Source organism: Leopardus geoffroyi, chromosome B3, assembly GCF_018350155.1.
Source record: "Leopardus geoffroyi isolate Oge1 chromosome B3, O.geoffroyi_Oge1_pat1.0, whole genome shotgun sequence".
NCBI classification, from domain to species: Eukaryota; Metazoa; Chordata; class Mammalia; order Carnivora; family Felidae; genus Leopardus; species Leopardus geoffroyi.
In genome coordinates this window covers 137708189-137719332 of record NC_059337.1, presented here as the reverse complement: position 1 = coordinate 137719332, position 11144 = coordinate 137708189, and the positions used below count along the sequence as shown (strand labels likewise).

At 54.3% G+C, this 11144-nt stretch overlaps 1 pseudogene; it reads left to right on the top strand.

Moving 5' to 3' along the window:
• Positions 1 to 942: 942 nt before the first annotated feature.
• LOC123584567 lies at positions 943 to 1026 on the top strand (annotated as a pseudogene).
• Positions 1027 to 11144: the final 10118 nt, after the last annotated feature.

Genomic DNA, 11144 nt, shown 5'->3' with positions numbered 1-11144 from the left:
GTTCCATGCTATCATGCTACTCCTCAAATGGCTAATGGGGAAAAGGCTGGCCAGTAGCAGAGTAAGCCTGTGAACAGCACAGTACCATGTGCTGAAGGGCAGAGAGAAGGTTTGCTTCATGTCGACAAGGAAGAATAAAGAGAAGGGACTTCAGGTGAGTAATTTAAATACAGCAAGCCAAGGTACTCATCCATCTGTTCGTCCATCCATCCATCCATCCATCCTTCCATCCATTCATCCATCCATCCTTCCATCCTCTCATCCATCCATCCATCCATCCACCCATTCATCCTTCCATCCATCCATTCATCCTTCCATCCATCCATCCTTCCATCCTTCCGTCCATCCATCCTTCCATCCATCCATCCTTCCATCCATCCATCCTTCCATCCATCCATCCATCCTTCCATCCATCCATCCACTCATCCATCCATCCATCCTTCCACCCTTTCATCCATCCACCCATTCATCCATCCATCCATCCATCCATCCATCCATCCATCCTTCCATCCATCCTTCCTCCCATCCATCCATACATCCATCCTTTCATCTATCCATCCTTCCATCCATCCATCCATCCATCCATCCATCCATCCATCCTTCCATCCATCCTTCCTTCCATCCATCCATCCATCCATCCTTTCATCTATCCATCCACTCATCCATCCATCCTTCATCCATCCATCCATCCATCCATCCATCCTTCCATCCATCCTTCCTTCCATCCATCCATCCATCCATCCTTTCATCTATCCATCCACTCATCCATCCATCCTTCATCCATCCATCCATCCATCCATCCATCCATCCTTTCATCTATCCATCCTTTCATCCATCCAGCCATTCATCCATCCATCCATTCATCCATCCATCCTTCCATCCTTGCATCCACCCATCCATCCATCCATCCATCCATCCATCCATCCAAAACCTCTGGACTCTGTGCTCAGTTCAGCAGCACACATACTAAAATTGGAACCACACAGATTAGCATGGCCCGGTGCAAGGATGACACGCAAAACTTTTGGACCCCACTGCCCAACAAAGGCCTCATAAACGCTTCAGAATTGACCCAAACTGAGCCACAGCCTTTATCCCCCACCGCATCAACCAGATGGGAGGATGACTGCAGATGCCCTTGGGAAGTGAGTGTGAGCCTGAATGACAGCAATCAGCAGAGAGAGACTCAGGTGAGAGCTGTTGGCAGCCCACCCTCCCTGCAGTGGGGAACACAGGTTGCCATTCTGAAAGGACATCTTGGGTGGCACAGGACCGGCCCCACCACACCCTGCTCTGCTGTTCTCCATTTGATTATTTATTCCCAGTCTGGCCCCCTCCATGAGAATGTAAGCTCCTCTTTCCTGTTTTGTTCGCTGCTGTGTCTGCAGAGCCTAGAACAGTGCCTGGCCCGGATAAGCCGCCGCTGAATGAAATGAAGGAGGGGACAGACACAGCAGCCACTGTCACTGCCCGCTTATAATGCATCAGGCACCGTGCAAAATGCTTCGCAGGAAGTATCTCATTTAATCCACAGCACAACCCAAGAGGTGAGTACTATTATTCTTGTTCTATAGAGTTAGGAAACGGGGCCTAAAGAAGCCAGGTCATCTGCCCAATGACACACTGAGAAGAGGTGGTTAAGTCCAGATTTCAAGGATTCCGAAGGCCGGTCGTTGGCTCCAGAGACCTCCTCTAGTTTACGATGTGCCATCCTCTGGGCAGTGCAGAAAGAGTGGTATCGGCTAGGAATTCAGGGAGGGCGGGGGGGGGGGCACCCGGGGTATGTGGGGGCGTCCGCGGGGATATGCACAGGACTCAACTCCGGCCGGGAGGAACCAACATCCATCGCATGGCCCTCCATAGCGCATGCATGCTGTCAATCTTGAGTCCCCACATCCCCTACCAGGACTCTTCCTAACCTCCAGACCCTCACTCTCTCACCTTGTATCTCTCAGGGATCCCAGACGTAACATGGCTGAACCAGACCCCATCAAACTCCTCCTCTACCAGCCTTCCCATCTCAGAGTGGCACCCTCAGCCACACAGCTGTGCGGCCACACCTGTGGGCACCTTTACTTGCTCTCTTCCCTTCATCCCCCACATCCTTCAGCAAGACAACTGCCTACAACTCCACCTCCAAATTAAATCCCAAATCCATTGGCTGTATTCCATCTCCACTAACTGGCTCCTAGGCTGACCCACTAGTATCTTTCATTTGAACCCCTGCAAGAGCCTCCTGACTGTTTTTCCTTCTTCCTCTCCCCGCGTACCCTGTCCTCCCAAGTGCCAAAAGTCAAGAACCACGAAGGGGCTGAGATCTCGCTCGTGCGAAAGCTGACAAATCATGCTGGTTTCTTGGACGATGACCGGAGACACGAGACTCTTGGGTCAGAGACAACAGACTTCGTCACTCACAACAAATGCAGTGGGAAGTGCCAACATGCTCACTGAAGGTCCCTTAGCCCCAGTTCCCGCAGGGGTGACATGGATGGGCTTAGATGGATGCCTGCACGCTCAGTGGGTTTGCATTACAAGAGAGAAACCCTGAACTTGGGAAACCTGTTCTTTCATAGCAAGCAGGGAATAAAGCTGCTCTCTGCCATGAAGGGGACATCCCTTCATGTCTCCAGCTCACTTACTGCAAACACAGCCCTGAGAAATGGCTCAAGTAGAGAGCAGTCAGAGGCTTGCATCCATGGCATACACAAGATGATGAATGCCCACTGATCTAGAACAAAATTCAGACTACTTAACGTGGCTTTCGAGGCCCAGAGTGATCTGGCTCCTGCCTGCCCCTCTGACCTCACCTCCCAATCCCACTGCCCCCATCCATCCTGCTTCGGCCACACAGGCCTCCTCAGGGCCTTTGCATTTATTCTTCTCCCATCTCTTCCCATGGGTGGCTCCTTCTCGCCCTTTGGACGGCACCCTCCTTGAGGAAGCTTTCTCTAACCATTCCAGCGAACACGGCCTCCCACCTTCATCATTATATCATGAACACATCCTATTCTCTTCAAATGCTGTCACCCTCTGACGTGACCCTTCCTTGTTTCCTCCAGTTGTGTGTCACCGCATGAGGGCAAGGACCTCATGTGTCTGGTTCCCCACTGCACCCCCAGAGCTCAGAACAGGGTCTGGATGCTAAGAAATATACATCTGGGGCAAATATAAATGCAAAGCAGGTTGAATCCCCAGCTCAGGAGGCTGGAGGCTCTGATAGTGGTCCCGAGGGTGGGAAATGCCAACCAAGTTGCTTCTCAGTGCTTTGGAAACATAAAACCTGGCATGACTCAGCTTAATACCAGGGTGCGAGTGCTGTGTGGCTCAATGTTGTGCTTCAAGCACGAGGCTTCTCTTTGTAGCAGCCTCAGAGAACGTCAGTGGGGACACCGCGGCATGATTGTAGGGGAAGCCAAGTGATGGAAAGTCTTCAAAAAGTATATATAGAGACATCTGTTGTTTAAAGAAAACAACTAATTGTCTCATAATGATGTGTTTGCCCCTCTCGTGGAGTAAGAGCTTGAGCTCTGGACTCAGACTACCCTGGGTTCAAGTCCTAGCTCCACCAGCCTCCGTCCCCACTGAGTAAAGGGAGAAAAGCTTTTAGCTAATAGCACCGTCTGGATGGTGAAGAAGGGGACAGATTTTGGTGGGAAGATGACAAGGGAGCTTTCGGATACGGACACTGCAAGGATGTAGGATCTCCCCCAGGACACTGCCCAAGGAGGCAGCTGTGAGTTCAGGGCCACGACAACAATGAACCAACCAGGCAGAAGGCGATGGCAGCTCAGGTCATCAGGATGACAAGGTGCCCGGGAGAACGGTCCTCAACTCCTCAGAGTGCCCGCGGATGGAGGTAGAAGGTAACCCAGAGCCAGAAAAGGGGACTGAGAAGGAATATGACAAGAAGTTGAAGACAGACAGAGGGGGTGTCTTCTCCGAAGGTGACAGAGGAACCAAGGGACTGGGGTTGACGAGGGGGAGGGAGGGGTGGTGGCAGTCAGCAGAGTCTATGCTGAGGCTGCTCTTTACCTGAGTGAGCAGGGCTGAGTCCCCCGACCTCTCTGAGCCTGTGGAAGTGATAACTATTATCAGTAGTGATAGTAACATCAGGAGGAATAATAAACCCTGAGGATAGCAAATCCCTCCCCTTGGACCTGGTTGGGGATGCAGCTGGGGCTCTTTTAACTCAGCTGCTACCCTTCTCAACCACCAAAGAATGTCTGAGGATTGGCTACAAAATGGCGGCTGTGTTGCCATGGGGCAGTGGGGCAGGCGCGTAGGCTTTGTTGCAAGCTGGATTCACGGCAAGGGGCCCCGAATAGCCAAAGCAATCTTGGAAGAGAAAACCGAAGCCGGAGGCATCACAATCCCGGACTTCAAGCTGTATTACAAAGCTGTAATCATCAAGACGGTATGGTACTGGCCCCAAAACAGACACTCAGATCAACGGAACAGAATAGAGAACCCAGAAATGGACCCGCAAACGTACGGCCAACTAACCTTTGACAAAGCAGGAAAGAATACCCAATGGAATAAAGACAGTCTCTTCAGCAAGCGGCGCTGGGAAAACTGGACAGCGCCGTGCAGAACAACGAACCTGAACCTGGACCACTTTCTTACACCAGACACAAAAGGTGAGGGAAATGACAGACAGCTGTTTCTTAGGGCCTGGCCATACACAAGCAACGTCCAAGTGGATCTTGTGTGTGTCTGTTTGCCAAACACGGCCTGATCCCCTCCCAGGTGCCAGGCGCGCGCCAGGCTCTCAAGGTAGAAGACAGACGACCCCCAGCGGCAGCATTTCGCGGAAAGAGCAGGCCAGCCCTGTGCTTACCTACAGGAGCCCGTGGCTATGATGGAAGTGAGAGCATTCCTCTCCAGCTGGCCTCATGGGGCTGGCGTGGGAAGTAGGGCACAGAGGCCTCTTGAGAACACGGTCACCTTTGGGGACAGACTACATCTCTCCTCCCGGAGGTCATACCCGGTGCCCCCACCCAAAGTGAGAGGTACAGAGGAGCCAGGCAAAGCTCCCCAAGGATTACGGACTGTGGCTCATCACCCCGTCTGCCCCCCTTTGGCCACGGAAGCCTGATCGGTGGGCTGCGGGTACATGATGAACCCATCCCAACCCATCCCTCCCTCCAGCCTCCCTGCATCCGTCTTGGGTTCCCATCATCCGTGACCTCCATTCATGTCAGGAGAACATATAATTCATAGACCAGCAAACGCAGGGCCACCCCGCACCTTTGTTACTCGATCCGTCTTAGCCTTTGGCAGCTTCAAAGGGCGGGGAGCATCGGGGGCCGGGGGCCGGAGCGGCACCTCCACGGAGACCCCCGTCTTCCCTTGGCCGGACAGCCGTAGGGCTGAGAGAAGAGGTTAATAGGCTGGCATCTTAGCACAGTCTACGCAGGTTGGCCCAGAATACAGAAGCGACAGGCCCAAGGCCACACAGTGATAGTGGGATGGGACCAGGGCTCAGACCTCCCAGTGGCCTGAGAAAATGGCTGCCCGAGACCACATTCACATTGAGGCTGACCCGCGTGGAGAACCTGACCCAGACTCCGCGTCCTCTGGCTCTCTGCTGGGTCTGGACCGGGGGAAGCAGGGGTGGGAGACCAGAGGCAGAAGAAAGGGGGTGCCGTTCACCGCTCATGCTCACTCCCTGTTGGGTGGCCTCTGGCCAACGCCACGGGCAGCCCTCTCTTGAGCTGCTCCCCACCCTGTGCCCTCAGACCTGGCAGTCCTCACAGCTCCCCTCCTTTGCTAGCCCCGCCCACCCCTCGGAGCCCCATCCTTCATTCTGCTGTCTCCACTGAAACCCCCTGCATATGCCATCCAGTTCCACACAGCCCTCGATCTCTGCCAAAGTGCAGTCTGCCTCCACCTCCGGCCTCGGGAGAAGGTTCTAGAATCTGATTGGGAAAGGAGTGCAGAGGAAGGTCACACACACACACACACACACACACACACACCGCCGGCCCACAGGGTCAGGGGAGCTTCCTGGGCAGGGGGCTTCTTGAGCTGAGCCTCACAGGCACGAGGGCTGGGAAGGAGAACAGATATTACACCAGGCAGAGGGTGGACAGTGTAGACTCCTGGAGTCTGGGAGAGCTGGGCCTGAGGGAGTGACCAAGAATGGTGACGGGGGGTGAGAAGGGGTCCCAAGGATGACTTCATTAGACTTCCCAGACCTGTGTAGGGCACGTTCTAGCAGCCCTGTAGGTAGCAAGGGTGTGCCTGCAAGTGGAAAATGATGCTGAACTTGGCCTTTTGAGGAACCAGAAGATGCATGGCCGCGCTGCCTGGCGCGAGCCTCCGCTCCCTCTCCCTTAACAGTCCCGCCTGACGATCCCGTGGGTGATAATCCCGCCCGACCCCGTCTTGGACACAGTGTGAGTGGGAAAGCGCTTTGCAAACGATAAAGTGCTGGACCCAAGGGAACAATGATGGCCATTATTTAGGCAAAAGTAACAAATGAGTTTGTCGGCCTGACCGGAAATGAAGGCCCCCTCAGCACCCCGAGCTTCCTCCATGCTGCGGACTCCCCTGATCGAATAACCAAATCTCCAGCTGCTCCCCAGACAGACGGACGCCTGCTGATGTCTCCAACAGCCCCGGTGTCCCCGGGCGGCTGCACCGTTGTTGCAGAGCAGAGGCGCAAGGTGCCGAAAATCTATTTTCAGGCTCTCTGATTAGGTGATGACAGCTCTGGTTTTAGCCGATTAAATACCATTTTCACTCACATAGATCAGGCCCAGAAATGGGGGTATTTGCTTCAGGAGGACTTCCCCTTGGGCTTCTTCTCCATCACCATTATGTTCTAACCACGGCCTGTGCACGCGCTCGGTCTCTGTATGCGCTGGACGCTGGGGTCCCGGGCCAAGCCCTGACCCCCGGGGAGTCACAGTCCAGCGGGGGAGACAGAGACCTGTGACTGTCCCTCTGCGGGTCCCGAGCTCATCCTCATCAGCGACGGAGACTCGACACTCGACTCCCAGGTTCCTGACCTCAGGGAGCTCCCGTGCTCGTGGGTGAAAACCAACAAGCGAAACCCGATCGTTAACACAAGGCGCCAAGAGCCCAGGATGAGGCTGTAGGAAGAGGAGTTGGACAAACCCACTCAAGCCGTGTGCGCACACGCTCCGGCCAATCGCCCGTGCCCCTCAGGGGCGCTCGAGGCGAAACAGGGCCCTTGAGATCATGACCCTCCCCAAGCAGGCCTGCAATGGAAGCCTCGACTTTCCCATCTGTAAAATAGGCTAATGATAACAGTCGTTGCTTTATAGAGCTGTGACAAGAAGAAATGAGCTAATGCACGGATGTGCTTTGCACGGGGCTCGGCACACGGGAGCTGCTTGGTAAAAGTTCCTTGTTAGCACTCTTGTTAATTCCTTCCCCAAAGCTGCTGCCCTGGGCAAGGTCTCCGGAAGAAGCTGGCTTGATGAGAGAGAGAGAGAGAGAGAGGGCCAGAGAGGAGTGCTGAATGGCTCCCCGTGCCTGACAGCCCAGCACTGAGCTCAAGAGCACAGGCCGGGAGCAATTTAGGTTCCTTTCCAATTCCACTTCGTCCTGGCCTCTGAGCCTTAGTTTTCTCTCCTGTAAAATGGGGCAAGGGTCCCTGTCTCTAATCTCCGTCTCCATCTACACACGGCTTCTCCTCTTCTCTCTCCTCCTCTTCTCTCTCTTAAAAGGGCACTTGCCTCTGGGTTTAGGGCTCCCCCGGATAAGCCAGGATAACCCCGTCTCGAGGCTCTTAACGTAATTGTATCTACAAAGAACCTTTTTCCAGAGATCTGTCCGAAGGACTCGGGCACATCTTTTGGGGGTCCACCATTCAACCCACTCAGCGGAGAGGGAAGACTCAGAATCACCTGTCCACAGGCCTCACACGGAGCCTGGTGACCTTGAGAAGTCACAAGCACTTACGGGGTGAAGTTGGCAGCATTGTGTATGGAAAAGAGGAAGAAGCTGATGCTTCGCTCTGACCTGGTGGATGACCTTGGCGGGTGGGGCACTGTCCGCGTGGGCCTCAGGCTTCCCTTTATAAAGCTGGGAAGTTGGGTACTATTACCTCTGGGTGACATCCTAAAATCTAGGCCTGGATGTGCTTCCCCTGGATGTGGCTTCCCCCAGGCGTCGGTGGCCAGGCACTCAGGGAGCCCTACTCTTCTCCTAGCCGGGCCCCAGATTTCTTCGGGAAATAGCAGGAAAGACGGCCCCGGACTAGAACGTGGAGAGAGACAGAAGAATGAGTGTAGAACCTCAGGAAAGCTGCTGTTCCCAAAGCATGATTCCCACTTTACAGCTGTACAAACAGAGGCCCAGAGGGACCAGTCCCTAACCAGAAGCCACCCAGCTAGTGTCCGCCTGCCTCTCAGCCAGTGCTTTGGGAGGAAAAAAAAAAAAAAAAAAAAAATCTGGCTCTGTCTCCGGGACGCTGGTGTAAAGCAGGCATCTGGGGGTTTCCGATGCGTGTCTTCAGTGCCGGGCACCGTGCTAGTGTTTTATTTTGCTGGATCGCCTTTTAACCTCACGGAGCCCTGAGAGGTCTGCCTATTGTGCTGGGCCCCATTTTACCAATGAGCGACGGCAGCTTGCAGCTTCTGGGACTTGTAGAAGCCACAGGGCAGCTGCTGTACCAAGAAGCCATTCCTGAAGCCATTCCTGAAATACGGGGGCCCAATGGATGGGGAAGGAGAAGGTACAGGGGTAGGAGGATGCATCAGAGGGGAGGCACCAGGGGGCAGGTGGGTGCTCATTAAAGCAGACCCCTGTGCCAGGCTAGGGCGGGCCAGGGATGCACGGGGCTGGGGGGGGCGGGGGGTGGGTGCAGGTGATACACCATCCCAGCCAGCAAAGTCGAAAAGTAGAGTGAACCATGCTCTGATGTCTACCCCACGTGCTTTGATGCAACACCATGGAAACTGACCAGCAGTGACCTTCTGAATACCGTTATAATCATGACAGAATCATTCAGCTCCGCCATATAATATGATCCGCTTTATCTAAATTAGCCCGCCAGCTAATGCACACCCTCCCCCACCCAACCCGCTCTTGGGGGGTACCTTCCACAAGGCGGGTCTCCAAGATGCTCTGTCAGTAGGCCTCTGGCAATGGGCACATCACTGCACACCGTGGTAGCCTGCACTGGGCACTGGGCATTGGACACTGGACACGGGCATCGGGTCTCCTGGGTTGGCTCTGAAGGCAGTGTGGCCAGACGGGGCTGCTAGCATAATTAAATGATCCCAGGACACCGCGGTGGCCCTAACGCCTGGGTAGTTACGGAAGCAAACCGAAACTTAAGCCACAGTCAGGGCACTTGAATCCAAGAAAATGGAACGTAGGGGGCGCCTGGGTGGCTCAGTCGGTTGAGCGTCCGACTTCAGCTCAGGTCATGATCTCACGGTTTGTGGGTTCGAGCCCCGCGTCGGGCTCTGGGCCGACAGCTCGGAGCCTGGAGCCCGCTTCGGATTCTGCGTCTCCCTCTCTGTCTGCTCCTCCCCTGCACATCCTCTGTCTGTCTGTCCCTCTCTCAAAAATAAATAAACATTAAAAAAAAAGAGAGACAATGGACCTTAGAGACAATCAATCACAAACAGTAGAGGCTTTCCCACCCACGGCAACTGCTTATGCTGTGACCCAGCACATAATTGCTTTGCTTTGCTTTGCTTTGCTTTGCTTCACCGTCTTCTCTATGGAAACCTTGCCCCAGCTCCAGGGCCATTTGAAACATCTTTTAGGGCACCTGCCCGGTTCAAATCGACGTATGCTCAAATAAAGACGATGTTAACGTGCCTCAGTTTCCATGCAACAGCACTCGGAATCAATATTCACGTAGGCCAGCGGCGCTCAGCTTGGACGCTGTCACCATTTTGGCCTGAGTCATTCTTTGTGGCGGGGACGGTCCTGCACATCGTGGGATGTTCAGCAGCCTCCCTGGCCCCTACCCACCGGGAGCACGCGGCACCCCATCCCCCAATTGTGACAACCCAAAACGTCCCCGGATGTTGCGGTCCTGAGTGCAAAATCGCCCTTGATGGAGAGCCACAGGTATATGCAAATGCTCTCTCCCTGTCCTCCAGAAAATCACTTTTATCTGGGGAGGATTTTAGGTGCATGCACCCCACGTAGAAGATTTTAGAGCTGGAGGCCTACAGTAGCTTCCTGGGGCTGCCTGCACAAAGCACCACGAATGATGGGACAGAAACGCGTTGTCTCACAGTTGCAGAAACCCGGAAGTCTGAACGAAAGGTGTCAGCAGGGCCCGGCGTCCCCTGAGCCTCCAGCAGGGGGTCCTTCCTGGCCTCTCCCAGCTTCTGGTGGTGGCCGGCACTCTTTGGCTTCTGGACAGATCACTCCAATCTCTGTCTCTGTCTCCACGCGGCCTCCTCCCCTGTGTGTGTCTCTGGGTCTTGTCTTCTCTCAAGGACACTGGTCATACAGGATTGGGGCCCATCCTACTCCAGTATGACCTCATCGGCACTCATTACCTCTGCAGCAACCCCAGTTCCAAACAGAGTGGCACTCTGAGGTCCCAGGAGGGACAGGAACTGGGGGCAGTGGGGACACTATATAACTCACCACGAGGCCTTGAAGAGAGAGTGGAGTCCGCTCTTACCTTTGCAGGGGGGGAAACTGAGGCCAGAAAAATTTGGTTACTTCTTCTAGATCCCAGCATCAGACAGAGGGCAGACCTAGGATCAGTGACAGCCTTTCGGACACCACACACAGCATCCAAGGACATGCGGGACAGTGGGGACCAAAGTCCTGTCCGCAGGAGACCGCAGCTAGCCCACTGCCCAGGTCCCTGGTCCCAGCCACACACCTGCACATCCCAACATGAGGGGAGTCTCCTAGGACGGCCCTTCAACCTCCTCTCCGGCTCTGCTCCCCCCCCCAAGGAATCCCTCACTCCTCCCTATTGCCAGTCAGACCCAGTCGCCAAAGGAGACAAGCCTTGTTGGTTAATTTTTTCCCCCTTCAAAAAAATAAATAAATTCATAAATGGTCTTTGGCAAGCTGTTTACTACCCAGCTTTAATGGCCTGTTTATTACCTTGAGCCTGTGTCTGTTAACACCCCCCCTCGTCATTTTCCCTCATTAACTGTCAATTTGGAGGCCAGATTTGGCATAAA